General features: G+C 46.9%; 1 long non-coding RNA gene across 1 annotated transcript; it reads right to left on the reverse strand.

The window, feature by feature from the left end:
• Positions 1 to 3065: 3065 nt before the first annotated feature.
• On the reverse strand, positions 3066 to 16395 carry LOC144329988 (uncharacterized). The gene is made up of 3 exons (XR_013395764.1): positions 15719 to 16395; positions 13271 to 13546; positions 3066 to 4219 (listed from the first exon to the last, which is right to left on the reverse strand). It is a non-coding gene; the product is annotated as an uncharacterized LOC144329988 (long non-coding RNA).
• Between the last annotated feature and the right edge of the window lie 756 nt (positions 16396 to 17151).

Raw genomic sequence — 17151 nt, forward strand, 5'->3', positions numbered from 1 at the left:
CCCTGCTCTTTGTCAGCAGTACCACATCAGGGTGTGCCAGATTAAGAGGAAGCAGGTGGTGGAGCCTGGGTGTGCCAGGCTGCCTTGGCCCAGAGCTGCTATGCAGAGTCAAGGACCCCAAGCCTGTTGGTACCCTGACCTCTAGAGACCCCTGGCTCTGGGCTGGCCTGCCCCATGTCTCCATGGCTTCTAACCAGCAGACTCCCAGAGCCAGCCCTTAGACTCCAGGGGACCCCCAAACCCTCAGCCCCGGGCCTTGAGCGCCACATCCTGCAGGTCACCAAGGCCTGAAGAGTCGAAATCCCTTCTCTAATCCACTCTCTCTTCTCCGGTTCCAGCACCTCTGCCGGGTTCTGGTCTTCTTCATCTCCCCCGGGACTGTTGTTGCCCACAATCTTCTGGCTTCTGTTCTGCCCTAGCCACCCAGAGCCGGCTTTCTGATATGCAGGTCAGGCCCTGCAGTCTCACATTCTTGCTTCCACTCATCCTTCACCTGACATCCAGGGCTCAATGACTTGGCTCCTGTCGACCTCTCCAGCTTCCTCCCCACCTCTGCATCCAAGGTCCCCTCCTGAACTCAGCTGCAGGCAACCACGGCTGCTCCTCAGACGTGTCCACCTGTTCTCGCCCTTGTACCTGTGCCATGCTGTCCCCAGCTATGACAGAATCCTCCCACTCTTGCCTACAGGCACTGGTCTATCCTAACCTTCTACTCAACTTCTAGACTCCATTCCAGCTTTGCTTTCTCAGCAAGCCTTTCCTGGAGGCTGGGCTGGGCCTGTGCCTCCCTTGGGCTGTCTCTGTGCTCCGTGTGCCTGATCTCACTACTTGCCATGCTGGGCTGTCACTGCTGGCAGGTGTGTCTTCTACAGGAAACTGGGCTTCACGGAGGGCAGGGGTCATTTCCAAGTCACCCATGTGGCTCCACAGCCCAGCATGTAGTGTGAAAAATAGGCAGCCCTGCACCAGTTCCCACCGTATGGTTGAGGCAGACATACACGCACATGCACACACACACACACACACACACACATACACACACGCACAGAACTACTGAGCTCTCACAGGACCATGTAAGCTAAATTGAGGGCAGAGTCAGCAAGGAGGGTTCCCTTGAGAAGGCAGGATGTGAGCTGGGTTCAGAGGCATGCTCTGCACCTTCTGCGGATGTGAGTGTAGACACCCGAGCCAAGGCTGGGTGGCCAATGACTGGTGCACTGCATTGCACTGATAGCCTAGTGCTTCCTGCTCCCTCTGTCTTTGCCCTCTGCGGCGTGCCTTTGTATTACTCTCCCACTATGGACAGTGGTTACGTCACTACCTCACCTCTTGATTTGACCCAGCCATGTGACCTGCTTTGGCCAATGGGATACTAGCAGACATGCTGCAAAATGAAGTTTGAAATGGGCTTTCACATTGGAGCCTGCCTTCTTGTGTCTCTGCTTGTGGCTAGCTTAGGTCAGCCAATAGCCAGCTGACCTCCAGAGGGAGTGACCCCATCTGCAACTGAAGAATCACCCAGCAGAACCCAGACTAAATTTCTGCCCCACAGGATAATAAGTTAAATACCTACTATGTTAAGCCACTGAATTTTGGGGACTTTGTTATACAACAACAGTGACTGAGGCCGAGGCGACCAGCCTCTTGAAGGTCAGGCTCATCCACAGTGGTGCCCACAATGGGTTGGCCATCTGAACAGGACCATCACTCCTTCAGCATTGCCACTGCCCCCTCTGCCTCAGCCACCTTGGGCTCTATGAGACCTCACACATGTCCTGTGTCTTTGCACAACCTGTTCCTTCCTCCTGGAAGACCCATCCTCATCTTGTCCTCTGAATCCTATTCACCCTTTAAGACCAGCTCATACCCCGAAAACTTTGTAGGTTCACAGCCTCTCTGCCACCATCAATCTTTTGGGAATGAAGTAAGGTATAAGTGAGTAAAATCTCCCCTTCTGTCTCCTGTCTTCCTGTATCCCCCTGTGCTCTGCCGCTAGCTTTATTGCAGCACATCCCCTTTCATAGTTATCAATCCATGCCATGGCTCCTGACCACTAAGTAGGGAGGGAGGCCCCACTAAGCGAGTGGCTCTCACGTAATCCTGGGTCCCCCCAAGCTTCAGCACTAGCCCAGGTACCCAAAAGTATCCTTGGAGAAGGCAATGAATAAAGATGAACAAGCTTTCCATCTACTGATTTCAGAACAATGAGACATGGTGCTATGTAAAAAGCCCACACTGAAATTCAAAGACCTGTTTTCAGTGCCTACCTTGCCCTGCAACATTTGCCAGGGGCTTGCCTCTCTCTGAGCCTCAGTTTCCCATCTGTATAATGAGGGGCCAAGCTGACTAATTTCCCCAGACCCTGTCAGGGCTGAGCATCTATGGAGTGTGCTCAGGGATCTGGTCCTCCGGCTGCCAGCTCTGGCCTGGTTCCTCACTGGCCTGGGTTGTGTGACAAAGCTTCCCACCTCCCAGCAGCCTGGCCAGTCCTTTGGATAGTGGTGGCTAATGAGCTGGCCTGGGTTCTTTTGACTGCCAGCATCTTCTACTTTCTGAACCTGCCAGTGGGATAAGGAGGCCCTGGTGTTGGGAGACATCTCTTCTGAAAGCTCTACTGGTCAAGGCTGGGTCCCTGCCTGTCTGATCGGAGAGGCCTGGCCAGTCTTCGGGAAACACACACACACACACACACACACGCACACACCATCCAAGGCTCTCTCCTGGAAGCTTCTGCTGGGCCCCTAGGAAGGAATGCTGACTGGCTGTGCCTTCCTCCCTTGGCATCCCCTAGAATCGAGTAAGAAGAAGAGAGAGAAGGAAAATGGGCCAGTGCAGATTTAACCACACAGAAGAAGACTTTTCCATTCCAGCTCACTGAAAACCAGGATGAAAGATCTCAGAAGCCAGAATCCAGCCAGGTTCACACCTAGGGAACAAAGTTTCCTGGGATACAGTGCAGGAAGGGAGGCTAGATCTGAACTAGAGCTTCTCCTCCAGCCAGTATTACCGCTGCTCACTCCAGCCTCACTCAAGGAGGTGGGAAAGCTCCAGAGATGCTCACCTCATGCATCTCCCTGGCATACCAGGAAGAAGTCTGGGGCAGAAGTTCATGGGGTCTCTGTGGCCCTAGGGTAGGGCTCTATTGCAGCCCTAGGGTAGAGGGCTAGGCCACCGGGGCTTCCAGATTGCACCCATCACAGACAGTGAGGGGCTGACACGATGTAGCCTCTCGGGCTCTGCCTCCTCCCTCGTCCGACCCTCTTTCCAGCAGATAAGCTTGAAGGAAGCAGGGAGAGGCTGTTTGTGGATGCAGAGGAGCTGCTCACTCACTGCTCTGTTCTCACGCCATCTCCTCGCACCACACCCCTGTGAATGCTAGAGGCAAAGACTAAGGCTGAAAGTCTGGAGCCTTGGGTTCTAGTCTGGGTGTTTTCCCTTGATATCTTTGCGACCTTGGAAGTTCCAATTCTTCTTTTGGACCCTGGATATTTCTTCTGCAGGTAAAAGGTCATAACTCCCACTGTCAAGTGGCTGCAGGATGGAAAAGACCTTCTGAAACCATCAAGCACTTTACACAGATGTTTTCATTATTGAGTCCAGAAAGGTGGTCCCCAGTGTGCTTGAGGCCTCACTGTCCCCTCTTTGCTAACCTCTTTGCAGCCCAGGCTTTGGGAAACACAGCCAGGACCTGGCCTCTGCTCCCCGCCTCATGTTTCCCAGCCAGCAGCCCCAGCGGTCCCTGCACAGGTTCAGCACCTGTTCTGAGCCCATCCTGGGGCAGGGCTGTCAGGGACATAGAGAGGGACCTTCCCTCCAGCTCTCTCCCTGGGTACAGAATCACCCAGAGAAGAGTGAGAGGCTGGAGTGGGACAGAGTGTGAGCAGAAGCTGGTGTGTGGAGTGTAGACGCTCAGAGAAGGGAGAGGGTGGCGTGGGCTGGAGGAAGGGAGAGGCTTGAGCTGGGCCATAAAGGACGCGATGGCTGTGTGGTGAGCATGGGCTTGGCACATTAAGGTCACACAGCTCTAGAGGCAGGAGAACCTTGTTCCAAAGGCATGTTCTTGCCTGCTTATCCTGGTTCTAAGGAGCAGACCCCATGCATAGAAGTCCACAGTCTGGAAGCCAGCAGTAGCTGGGGGCCGGAGGACGTTGAGGCAGACATGGGGATGGTACTAATGGCCCAGGTGTCCCCTTCTGCTTCTGTCATAGCAGCTTTTGCTCTGAAAGAAGAAATGCCAGATTGATGAATGGGTGGTTAAGAACACAAGCCCTTGAGCTGCTGTCTGCTTCTGCCAGAATGGAGGCCAATTATCCGGACAAGGCATCCAACTTCCTGTCAGGAAAGAGGACATCAGAGAATCTGGCTCTGTCCACACATCTTATGGGTTTGTCAGTTACTTGCTGTCATCTCCTGGGTCCGTCAGTTACTCTCCACACATCTCCTGGGTCTGTCAGTGACTACTTACTTCCCCTCAGAACTAAGCCCTCCACATCCACACATTGTCTGAGCCACGTGAGGCTTGGAGGGGCAGAATGGGAATTGTCACATCAACCTAGGGAGGAGGAAACTGAGTCCCAGGAAAGAGAAGGAGCTTGACCTCAGTTCAAGGCCCAGGACTAGAAGCTGGGCCTCCTGCTCTTCAGTTGAGTCAGCGTAGCCTCGCTACCTGAATAACCTAGGTCAGTGCAGACAAGTTAACTAGGTAAAATGGGGACAAGGGATCCATTTTGGAATAAAACTGTGGAGATGCAAGATGACCAGTGTGTGTACAAGCCCACCGTGTGCTAGGCATGGTGCTGGAGACTTTGCACAGTGCCTCATTCAGTACTCAAATCCAGCCCCACAATGAGGTATCTTCAAGCTACAGAGGCTTGGAGAGCCTGGGCAACTTCTCTAAACCACCCATGAAGAAGTGGCAGAGCTGGGGTCTCAACACCAGTCTCTCTGAGGCCTGAGTTCTGCATCTTTCAGCCACCACCTGCCCACACCAGAGAACTGTCTGCATTGTCAAGAATGGCTGGGCCAGGGAGGAAGGAGTCATGTAGGCAGGATAGGAGTGAGGGTCCCACTGTGGGCCCTTGCTTCACCTTAGCTTTCTCACAACCTCCTCCAGGGTGAGGACTAGGGCCTGGCACCTCCGGGAATTGGCTCAGAGAATAGCACCACAAGCAACAGCAATAATTTTTTTTTTTTTTTTTTTTTTTTGAGACAGGGTCTAGCTCTGTCACCCAGGCTGGGGTGCAGTGACTCAATCATGGCTCACTGCATTCTTGACCTCTCAGGCTCAAGCAATCCTTCTCACCTCAGCCTCCACAGTAGCTGAGACTACAGGCATGTGCCTCCACACCTGGCTAATTTTTTTATTTTTTGTAGAGACAGGGTTTCGCCGTGTTCCCCAGCCTGGTCTCAAACTCTTGGGCTCAAGTTATCGACCTGCGTCATAATAACTTCTTCTCTTACTGGTGCCTACTTTTTTTTTTTTTTTAGATGAAGTCTTGCTCTTGTCACCCAGACTGGAGTGCAGTGGCACGATCTCAGCTCACTGCAACCTCCGCCTCCCAGGTCAAGCGATTCTTCTGCCTCAGCCTCTGAAGTAGCTGGGATTACAGGCGCCCGCTACAACGCCCGGCTAATCTTTGTATTTTTAGTAGAGGCGGGGTTTCACCATGTTGGCCAGGCCGGTCTCGAACTCCTGATCTCGTGATCCACCTGCCTTGGCCTCCCAAAGTGCTGGGATTACAGGCTTGAGCCACTGCACCCGGCCTAACTGGTGCCTACTTCTACAGCTTTCTCTGTTAAGCCCTTTACATATACGTACACTGCATGCAAACTCCCTCACTTAATCTTCAAAACAAATCTTAGAGACAGGTCTTTTTTATTGCATGTTATACATAAGGAAACTGAGGCACAGAGGAGTAAAGTTCCTCTTCAGTCTGTCTCCAAAAGCTTATGTTTTCTACAGTCTGCACTACCCATGGATTTCAGATGGAGAGAAAATCATCTCTCTGACAGTGAGAGTTGCTTGAGAGGGCTGGAAGGCAGCGCCCTGTAGATGAGGCTTTTTTGGTGAGTGTGTGGGGGCTTGTGCACACAGAAATACTATTTATAGCTACCTTTTAAAATTTAATATGCAATTGATTAAGGATACGCATATAAAAACATAGCTTTTTAGAAGGAAGGATTAAGCTCCACTTACCCGTCTTATTGTTCTATGTATAAATGCAATAAAATAAGAACAAGACCTTCACTTTTTCTTCAATTAAAGTTTGATTAACTCAGATTGAAAAAGCTACTCCTTTAAACAATCAGTGCCATTTACAACTTAATTAAATTTGCTTAAACAATTTCAGCTACATTTAAACATTTAATATATTTGATTTTCCTACGTAACTTAAATATCTAATAGAACAAGCAAAATCTTCTTATCATGTACTTGAAAATCCACTGTAAATATAATAAATTAAATTTATAAAAATACTGCCTGGGTGTGGTGGCTCATGCCTGTAATCCCAGCATTTTGGGAAGCCAAGGTGGGCGGATCACTTGAGGTCAGGAGTTCGAGAACAACATGGCCAACATGAGGAAACCACATCTCTACTAAAAATACAAAAATTAGCCAGGCATGGTGGCATGTGCCTGTAATCCCAGCTACTCGGGAGGCTGAGGCAGGAGAATCACTTGAACCCGGGAGGCAGAGGCTGCAGTGAGCTGAGATCATGCCACTGCACTCCCACCTGGGCAACAGAGTGAGACTCCGTCTCAAAAAATAAATAAATAAAAATAAATAAATAAATAAGTTAATTAAATTTATAAATAGAATGACTTTTTACATTATCTTAAATATTGCAATACTGTTTGCAAAATTTGTTACATTCTCCCATACCTTTCAACTTAAAATTACATGTCTACAGGCTTCTGATTACAGCTAAGACGGAGTAGGCAAACTTCATCCTCTCTCTTCCACTGCTTACAAAAACTATCCCTGGAATGAATGCATACAACACTGTTTAAGAACTCTGAAAAAAATAAATAAGAGCAGGCAGATTTGTGGGAAATAAATGCTCAAAGAATGATCAATATGACTGTGAGTTTTCTGGTATTTTCCCTCCAATATCTCCTGGCTTGGATGCTAGAGGGCCAAAATACCACTACACAGTTGACAAGCAAAAAAAGCTCCAAGAGAAACTTTTCCTTCTAGCCAGAGGACTGGGAACAGGGACACTGCAGGTCAGAGAATGGCCCCAATTGTTCTCGCTTTTACTCTCCTGGGTATGTCTCAAGGAAAGCCCCAATCATGAAACTATACTCCTGTAATGTTGGTAGTGCAAGATCTAAAACCATGAGGAAAATCCTTCTCTCTGGCCGGAATTGGGAAAGGGAGCCCCTATGGAGGTGTGGGGAAAACTCTGTTGGTTTTTCTTTCTTTCATCTTTTTGCTTCACCCAGGAGGTGGACCCCAGGCAGGGGAAATATGCAACAATTTGGGGAGGGAAAAACTCCAGCCTTGCAGCACAAAGACCAGGAAAAGGGCCTCTGGGCGCCAGAGAGTGCAAGGGAAATCATGGAGTGCTAAAGAAAAGACTTCCTTAAATCTGTGGGTGAAGTCCTGGACTCATCCTTGAGCAGGGCATGTGTAGAACTGATCCAAAGCAGAAAGCAGGTCAGGACTTGTGGTCTGAACCAGATAGGATTGATCACGTAATATTCAAAATGCCCCAAATTACTCCATACACAAAGAACCAGGAAAATCTCAATTATTTTCAAAGAAAAGATAATTCACTGATGCTGGCCCTGAAATAATCCAGATGATGGAATTATCACACAAAAACTTTAAAGCAGATATTATCACCATAGTTCACAAGTAAGAAAAAATGATCTTGAAATTAATGGAAGGATAGAAGCTGTCAAAAAAGAACCTGAAAATCATTTTAAAAAGAATAAAATGGACATTTTCTTGCTAGAAAATACAATAACTGAAATTTTAAAAATCACCCCATGGTCTCAACTGCAAAACAAAGGTGACAGAAAAAAGAATCAATAAACTTGAAAATAAATCTATAGAAATTATCTAATCTGAACAATAGAGAAAAAAAGATTGAAAAGAAAAAATAGAGTTTCATGGACTTGTGAGATAATATCAAAATGTCGAATATTCTTGTCATTAGGTTTCCATAGAAAGAGAAGAAAAGGCTTGCTTGGTGAAGAAAAAACTTGAAGAAATCATGGCTGAAAACATCCCAAATTTGGTAAAAAGACATAAGTGTATTGATTCAGCGATCTCAGTATATTCAGAAACCCCCAAAACAATAAATTCAAAGAAAACCTCACCCAAAGACATCTTAAACAGCTGAAGACCAAGGATAAAGAAAAAAATTAAAAGCAGCCAGAGGAAAGCAATACAATACATATAGAGGAAGAACAATTAAATTGACTTCAGATTTGTCATCAGAAACCATCACAACCAGAAGACAATGGAAAAAATTCTCTAAAATGCTGAAAGAAAAGAGCTGTCAACCCAGAATTCCATACCCACTTAAAAAACAAAAGAAAACAAACAAACAAATGAAAAAAAAAACCAAAACCTTTTTTAAAGGCAAAGTAAATATATTTTTATATGAAGAAAAACTAAGAAAATTTATTGCTGACATGCCAGCTGCAAAAGAAATGCTACAGAAAATTCTTCAGGAGAAAGAGAAATAATTCCAGTATTTGGGAGATTTTTCCAGATGTCTTTCTCTTATTCATTTTGAGTTGCTCCTGTAGCCCACTGCTGCTGCTACTCTCTTGGAGAAGGTCATACTCCCACTCAAAACTTGGAACTTTAGGAGCAAAAGAAGATGACAAAATTATAAAGCTAGGTAAACATAATAAATTATTTTCTCCTTAAGTACTTTAAAATATGTATGACAGCTGAAAGCAAAAGTTATAACACGGTATAATGAGGTTTTTAATGTTTATAGATGTATATAACGAGTACAGCATGGAGGAGGGAAAAGGACCTATATGGCTGCAAGGTTTCTATATTTCACTTGAAGCAGTAAAATATTAACTCTAGATAGACCATGAAGAATTAGGTATTTGTATTATAATCCCTAGAAATTTTTAAAAAGTACAAAAGATACTTTAAAAATACACTTAAAAATACAAAAAGATATAGTAAAAAAGGCAACAGAGAAAGAAAAATGGAATACTAAAACAATATTCAAATAATCCAAAAGAAGACAGAAAAGGGGAAACAAAGAAATAAAACATAGATGGGACAAACAAAAACCAAACAATAAAATAGTAGACCTAAATCCAACCATATCAACGAATGTATTAAGTGTAAATGGTTTAAACACACCAATTAAAAGACAGAGACTGTCAGATTAGATTTTTAAAAAATAAGATCATCTCTATGCTATATATAAGAAACTCACATTAAATATGATATAGATAGGTTAAAATTAAATGATTTTTAAAAATACCATGCAACTTTTTTTAGAAAGTTGGAATGGCTATATTTATTTAAAGCAAAGTAGACTTCTGAAGAAGGAAATTTATCAGAGATTAAGAGGAATATTACACAACGAAAAAAGGGTTAATTCATCTAGAAGTTGTCACAATCCTCAATGTATATGTGTCCAACAATAGAGCTTCAAAATACATGAAGCAAAAAACTGAGAGAAGTAAAAGGAGAAATAAACAAACCCAGTTATACTTGGAGACTTTAACAAAACTCATCTTTCACTGACTGATGGAAAAGTACACAGAAAATCAGTGAGGACATAGAAGACCTGAACAACACTACCAATGAACTTGATCTAATTTATATTTGTAGAACACTTCACCACCAACAGCAGAATGCACATTCTTTTCAAGTTGCCCCAATATAGACCACATTCTAGGTCATAAAACAAACCTTAACAAACTTAATAGAATAGAAATCATACAAAGTATGTTCTCTGACTGTAATGAAGTCAAACGAAATGAATAAAAGAGAGATATCTGGACAATCTCTCAAATACTGGAAATTAAGCAACACATAAAAAATTCATGGGTTAAAGAATGGTGAGGTTGAGGAGCTGGGATGCTGGCCAGGGAAGTTTGCCCATGCTCTTAATCAGTAGGCCACATGGCCTCTCAAGGTTTTCCAGAGCCTTGAATGCCTGGCTAAGGACTTTGAAATTTGCATTTATTCAATGGATGAGTGTTTAAGGGTTTTCACATATAAGACAAAGCACTATTTGCAAACAGATGGAGTTGGGTATAGTTTGTGAAGGGGCAGGAGAAGGTGCAAGACAAATCTATTCTGCCCCACCAGGGAGGCAAAGTGAAATTAAAGATTTGGATTTTTCAAGATTTTTTAAATTAAGACATTTTTGAAACAGAGCCCATCCCTCCTTTTTCACAGAGGTTATTTCCATAGTCTTTTGGGGTTGTAACTATGTTACATGAGCTGGCAGCTCTAGAGGGAGGAGCCCGTCTTTACCATCAGACAGGGGCTTTCAGACAAAGGCCATATAACCCTGCAAGAATGGGGGTTTCCCAAGAGATAATTAGCTTATGGCTCTAGAGAAGTTACTTAACCTCTCTATGCCTCAGTTTCTCATCTGTATGATGGGGATGATATCAGTTCCCACTGACTGGGCCCTGGCCTCGGGCTAAGCCGCCTGGAAAAAAGGCTAGAAGGGAATTTGAACTCCTGGCTTCCGGTAGCTGCAGTGGGACCCTAGCTGGAAGGTAGGTGGGAAGGTGTCTCAATAGTTTGCAGTAAGGCTTGGAGGAAGGTCTTAGCATGACAAGAAGTGGGACTCCTACCTCCAGGGACCCAGAGTGGAAGCAGGGTAGGGCATATTAAATATCCTCTGCAGTGACTTTGATCAACTACCATGACAGAGAGGGTTTCTGTTCTCTTTGAAGCAGAAAAAAGATCAATCCTTCTTCTTATCTCAGCCTCTTTGCACAGTGGCATCACGTGCTCCTGCAGCCACTGAGGTTGCTACTCTCTCGGAGAAGACCGGAACAGAGGAGGCAAAGCCCAACCCAGCCCTGTCTCCTCCCCCACCCCCGCCCCGTCTCCCCGTCTCCCTGCCTCCCTGTACCCCTCCATCCCAGGGATGAACAGAATCTGCCACTTTCTGGCCTTCATTTGGCCCAGCTTCGGAAGGAAAACGGAGGAAAACAAAATACCGGCCAGGCGCGGTGGCTCACACCTGTAATCCCAGCATTTTGGGAGGCCACGGTGGGTGGATCACGAGGTCAGGAGATTGAGACCATCCTGGTTAATGCAGTGAAACCCCGTCTCTACTAGAAATACAAAAAAATTAGCCCGGCATGGTGGTGGGCACCTGTAGTCCCAGCTACTCGAGGGGGCTGAGGCAGGAGAATGGCGTGAACCCGGGAGGCGGAGCTTGCAGTGAGCCGAGATCGCGCCACCGCACGCCATCGCACTCCAGCCTGGGTACAGAGCGAGACTCCGTCTCAAAAAAAAAAAAAAAAAAAAAAAAAAAAAAAAAAAAAGAATACCTATGCACCAGGAAATAAGACCTTCTAGGGCTCCTTCATCAAACTTTAGCTAACCTGGGTACCCCTCTTTTCCTCACAGTCTGACTTTTAAAACATTGCCTTCTGCTGCGATCTAAAGATAACCGGGATAGGAGGCAGGAGACTGGATTCTAGTTACCAGTATGCCTTTGATTTGCTGTGTGACCTTGAGTAAGTTACTGCCCCTCTCTGGAGCTTAATTTCTCATCTACGAAGCAGAGTTGCTGCAAATGTTTTTCAGGACTCAACTTAAAACTCTGTAGTCAAGACCAGACTGTGGCCAGGGCCAGACTTCATTGTGCCTTCAGGTTGTAGAATTGTCTTTCTCCGATCCTCTCACAAAGGAATTGCCCCCATAACCTTGACCTCACTGACTCCTTCCTATCTTGGCCAAGTGTTTTTCTGCACAATCTATTAGTGGAAAGAGCTGCTTGGCTAGTGGAGCAGCATCCGGAGTCTGCAGGCTCTGCCCATGAGGGGCAGGAGCAATTCCCATCAGGGCTTCCTCCAGCTTGTTCGAGGACTGACGACAGCAGAGGAGAGGGCTTGCAGGGTCACTCTGCCTTTGAAAGGCTGGGAGAAGAAGAGAATAGGACATGGGGCAGGATAGGGAGGAGTCGAGGTGGGAATAAGGGGTCGTGGGAGGAATGTCCTGGACCTCCTGCCTCTGGGTGTTGTGTCTTTATGACCATAGCAGGCTGGTGAGTTTGGGTAAGGGTCAGGGGTTTACCCCATGCAGGTGTAGCCCCTCCCCATTTCATTGGATGAATGAAAGAGTTTCAGACACAGAGGAAGTGAGATCCTCCACCTGGCCCCCTGCCCCTAGAGGAGGTCCCAAAGACAAAGGGCAAAGGCCACAGGAGTCGTGCTCCTCCAAGCCAACCCAGTGAGCTGATGCTGCTTCCAGGCATCAAGCTTTGGAGAGCTCAGTAATAAGCTTCCTGTATCTGGTCTCCAGGATACTGACAGGTCTACTGTCAGGCCAGATCCAGGGCCCACTCAGAGTCTCCCAGGGTATAGAGGATGGAATAGTTCCAGAAAAGGGAAAAAATGAGGAATGAAGTGAGAAAGAAGTAATTCCAGTCTCCCTCCTTCTGCCCGACACTGGAGCACACCAGGCCAGATCTGAACCTCTTCTCTGCCTCTAGGACTGAGGGTGTCAGTGTCCTCCTCCTTTTCCTTCCCCAGCCCCAGCTTCGTGTGTCCCTTCCATCACTCCAGGCTCCTGGGGTCTCCTGCTCTGCCCTCATGAACCCTGACCCCTAATAAGTCCCCAGGGTCAGCCCTTTGCCCACTGCCCAGGCCCCTCAGTGGCCCCCAGCTTGGGATCTCTCCAGGAAAGTGAATCATCTGTGAATTGCTGCCATGACTGGTAAGGCCCAGGGGTGCCATTCTTGGCATCCTGCCCAGGTATTTGGACCTACAGGGTGGGTGTATTTGCGTGTGTGTACAAATGTTCACACTTCAGAGTGCAAGTTTTGCGTAGAAGTGAGGTGCCGGATTGATTTCATGCTGTTTGGGGGGAAACATGTAGGTGTAGGCATGTTGCAGCATGATATATATGTGCTTGTACATACATTACGTGGGGCTATTCGTATTTCTGTGGATCTGAATATGTTGGAGAGTGAATATTGAAGCATGTGGTCCTGCATTTTATGGAGGTTTGTGTACTCCTGAATTTCAGGAGTTTCATGTATAGCTTGCAGAGTGATATGTGTGCCCATGGGCAATGCGTGCTGGGTACCTGTGAGCTCTTGAGTAACTTTGCCACTTTCCCTTTGCCTGGAGGAACTTCTTCCTGGCTCCTTCCTCTCTGCCTCTTCTACATTGGAGGAAGAGCTGAATCTTGGCCAAATATTCCATCCAAGGTCAAGGGTCAGCAGCAAATTTAGTACTCCATGGTCCTTGCTGTCTGACCCATGTGGCAACAGCAGGCAAGTGGGGGTGGGGGATGCTGATTGCAGCTGGAGAATCCCAGGAGCAAGCATCTTGAGGAGTTCAAGGTTAGCCTTGTTGTGCTCTGAAACAAGTGATAACACAAACAACCACTGTTTACTGCAAGGGTGAATATACTAGATACGGTGCAAAGCACTTTGCAGACATTATTTAAACCACACAATAATTTTACGAAGCACCCCCTTTTACAGATAAGGAAATTGAGTCTGAGAAATTAAATGACTTAAGTTGGGTCAAATAACAAGTAAGTTATAAGACCAGAATCTGAACCCATGTCTGTTTGACTCTAAAACTCATGATTCTCTCTCCCTATTCTGGTCTACAGATTATGCTAGAAAGAGGGGAGAGTGGAGGAGCTCCTCTTCTCCAAAAAAATCACACTTACCAAACAGATCTGTTTAGCTTGTTAGAGGTGAGCCTTTATTTCGCAGAAGGACCTCAACTTTATACCCATAGATTTAAGATCTGGAACTCCCGGATGGAGAGAATGGAAAGGAGAGGTGGGCGGAGGAAAATAACCAGAGAAGGCCTCCTGGAGCTGATGGAGAGAAACATCGCGAGCTTTGGTGGGGGAGGGAATTGGATTTACAGACCTTGGTCTGCACCCGGTGTCCTGGAGCCCAGATGCTTGGTGTGTGAGGTTCCCTTGGCTCACTCCTGTAGCTTCCCTGGGAAGACTGCTGTGTGGTCACCCTCAGGATGAGGATGCTGGTGAAGCAACTCATCAAGGTGAGATGGTCAGAGGCACCCCTGCACATGCACAGCTACTCTAGTGCCCACTGGGAGACTCTGCTCTTTCCCTTCACTCCCAGATTTAAGTTGCAGGGAAAATGCATTATTTTTTCATTAAAAATTTGTTTTGGAATGGATGGTCTTCAGAGATGTAATTAGCCACGTTATTTCTCTCCATCAGTAGTCCCTGGCATTTGCTGGAGTTTCTTGTCCTTTTTCCTCTCCATTTCACTCTTTCCATCCTCTTTATAATCTAGGTTGCAATACTTCCCCACCCCCACCTCCAACCAGCACCACTTAGTCTGTTTTTAGACTGAATAACTATTTTAAAATCTGGAGAGGGAGTTATAGCAAACTCCCCCCACCCTCCCCACTGGGCTGTAGGATTACAGTCCCCTGAGCCAGCTAGGAGCTCCACGATGCCCACCACTGCCAACAGGATAGGGGAGGCAGCTCCACGTGACACTGTGACGGCCTGGCTAGTGGCAAAGCTAGGCAGAGCTAGGAAGGTTGTTGGCTCCCCACGTTCTGGCTGAATAATCCCAGGTAAGTTATTTAACCTTTCTGAGCTTCTGTTGGCCTCACAGTGTTCAAGGCTGGCACTCACTTAGGTAAAGCACTTCACTGGAGGTATACAGCAAATGCCCAATAAAAGGCAGCTGTAGTTGGGAGGTCCATAGGCAAGAGGGAGACTTGGGGACAGAATGAACAGGAGATATGGGTAGCAGGAAAGGCATAGCCTGGGCTTGGTGACTCAGAGCTACCTGCTTTTGTGGTGACCCAGGAGCCTGGGCTGGGGGACAGGTGACAGGTACAACCATGAGGAAGACCCCTTATGGAGCAAGCCCCACTGAGTGGAGAGAGCACTCAGGAGCTCCGCCTCAGCTGCCCACAGCTGAGTGTCCCCCTTTTGTCCAGAGTTGCTCCTATGGGTTATTTCTGGAATGCAAGAGAGCTACCTAGGAGGTGGGCTCCCCAAGACCTTAGAGATGGCCCAAAGTGCAGTAACTCCTTAGCCCTCCAACTAGGTCAGGGGACTTCTAGGGTGGCTGGGCTGGCTATTGCTCTGGGGAATCCAACTACCTTGGTGCTCAGAAAGGAGCGGTCTCCACCACTCCCCGTCCCTGCTATCCCATGCTAGTGACACATGACATGCAGCCATCTCCAGCATTGTCAGAAATGCCATGCTCCATGAAGTTGAGGGCAGAAAGCCTGGTGCCAAAAATCTAAACTTACCCTGGTCCCCCACAAAGAGGGGTAAAGAGAAAAGTACAGCTTCAGCATGGAAGATCTTTGGCATTTTGCAATGAAATAAAATCAGAACGCACGTGATTTATATCAAGATCTAAAGTGCCGCAGACTTAGACAGTCATGGGTAGGTATCCTTTGAAGGGGTTGATACTTGTTAACGGAGACAGAGTTGCACGGTGTTTTACAGAGTTGTGTCTTGTTGCATTGATGTGAAGGGGACTGGAGTGAACCTGGTTTTTAATACTGGCCTTACCTGCTTTTATAGTAATCCTGGTCCCCTAGGTTCCCAGAGACATGCAGAGAAGTGGAAATTGGCTCAGAGGGTCTTTGAACTTGTACATGGATGTCACTACAAGCCTCATGGAAGCAGGCAGCATCTTGACGTGAGTCTAGTTCACAGAAGGAAATTTTCCTAGTGATTTTTGTGGACAAGTCCTAGGCATTAGTAATAATACTGGTGATGCTGAGGATAATAATAACTACCATGCATTGGTAATAATACTGGTGATGCTGAGGATAATAATAACTACCCTGCACTCCAGGGCCATGCTGGGCTCTTTACGTACACTGCTTCAGTTAGCCTTCAGTTCTGTAAAGCATTACCATCCTCATGGCACATGTGAAGATGCCGAGACTCGGGCAGGGTAGAGAAGTCGCAATGTGTGGAGGATGGCAAACAGCACAACAATGCCCGCCAACAGGAGCAGCAGAACCAGGATGCCAGCCCACTCCATGGTTTATAGGTGTCGCCACGAAAGACACGACTCATGCAGGCACTAGATGGAACAACACTTTACTCACACAGAGAAGAGACAGAGCAAGATCAGCTGCAATCGCAGGTTCAGTCCTGCATGGCCAGGGGTCTCTTCCTACAGCAGACATAAGGTGATGGTCTGCATGCCTCCCTCTTGTGCAGCAGGGGGTGGACCCTGTTTCCTCCCCACCTGGAACAGATATAACAGCGGGGTTGGCCAGGTGCCTGCCACATGACGCACAAGCTTAAGCAGAACAAAAGAGTACACACTGAGTCTGGAACAGGAAAAACATATTCCCACACAAGGCGATAAGCCCAACACAAGCTATGAGAGCTCTTTATCTCTTGGTAAGCAAGTGTTTTTGGCTCAAGGCCATTTGTATGGGGCTGAGCAGAGGTTAAAAGACCACATGCATGAGACTGCCTTTCTCAACCAAGGTCATATCATTGGTGTGCAGCAGAGCCAGGATTTGAACCGGGTCTTTCTGGCACCAAAGCCTATGAGCTTTCTCACGGATGAGAGGTCTTCCCCAGGCCCCTCCAAGTCTCCTCTCTCTCCTCACACCACAGCCACATCAGCTAATGGACAGCCAGATTCTGCAGAGAAAAATGGACTGAGTGGTTTTCTCCCTTCTTGGACTTCTTTAATGCAAACACCTAAAATGATATTTTCCCTGAAGAATCCCCATGTACAGAAGTTTAAAGCAGAAAGCTGAATTCCCATCAGAGATGAGAAAATACATAACAGAAAAGCAATATACGGGAATCTAAGGCACTTGGGCAATTATGTAAATCAATGGACATGGTAAGGATCATTCAGCCCTGGAAAAAGATGGACACATGTAATTCCCTTTCAGAATCTGAAAAAAGAAGAAAGAGGGATGGAATAAAAGCCCTTTTTGCTTCAGTCACAGAGTCCTGCAATTCTGTTT

This window comes from Macaca mulatta, chromosome 7 (assembly GCF_049350105.2).
Source record: "Macaca mulatta isolate MMU2019108-1 chromosome 7, T2T-MMU8v2.0, whole genome shotgun sequence".
NCBI lineage: Eukaryota > Metazoa > Chordata > Mammalia > Primates > Cercopithecidae > Macaca > Macaca mulatta.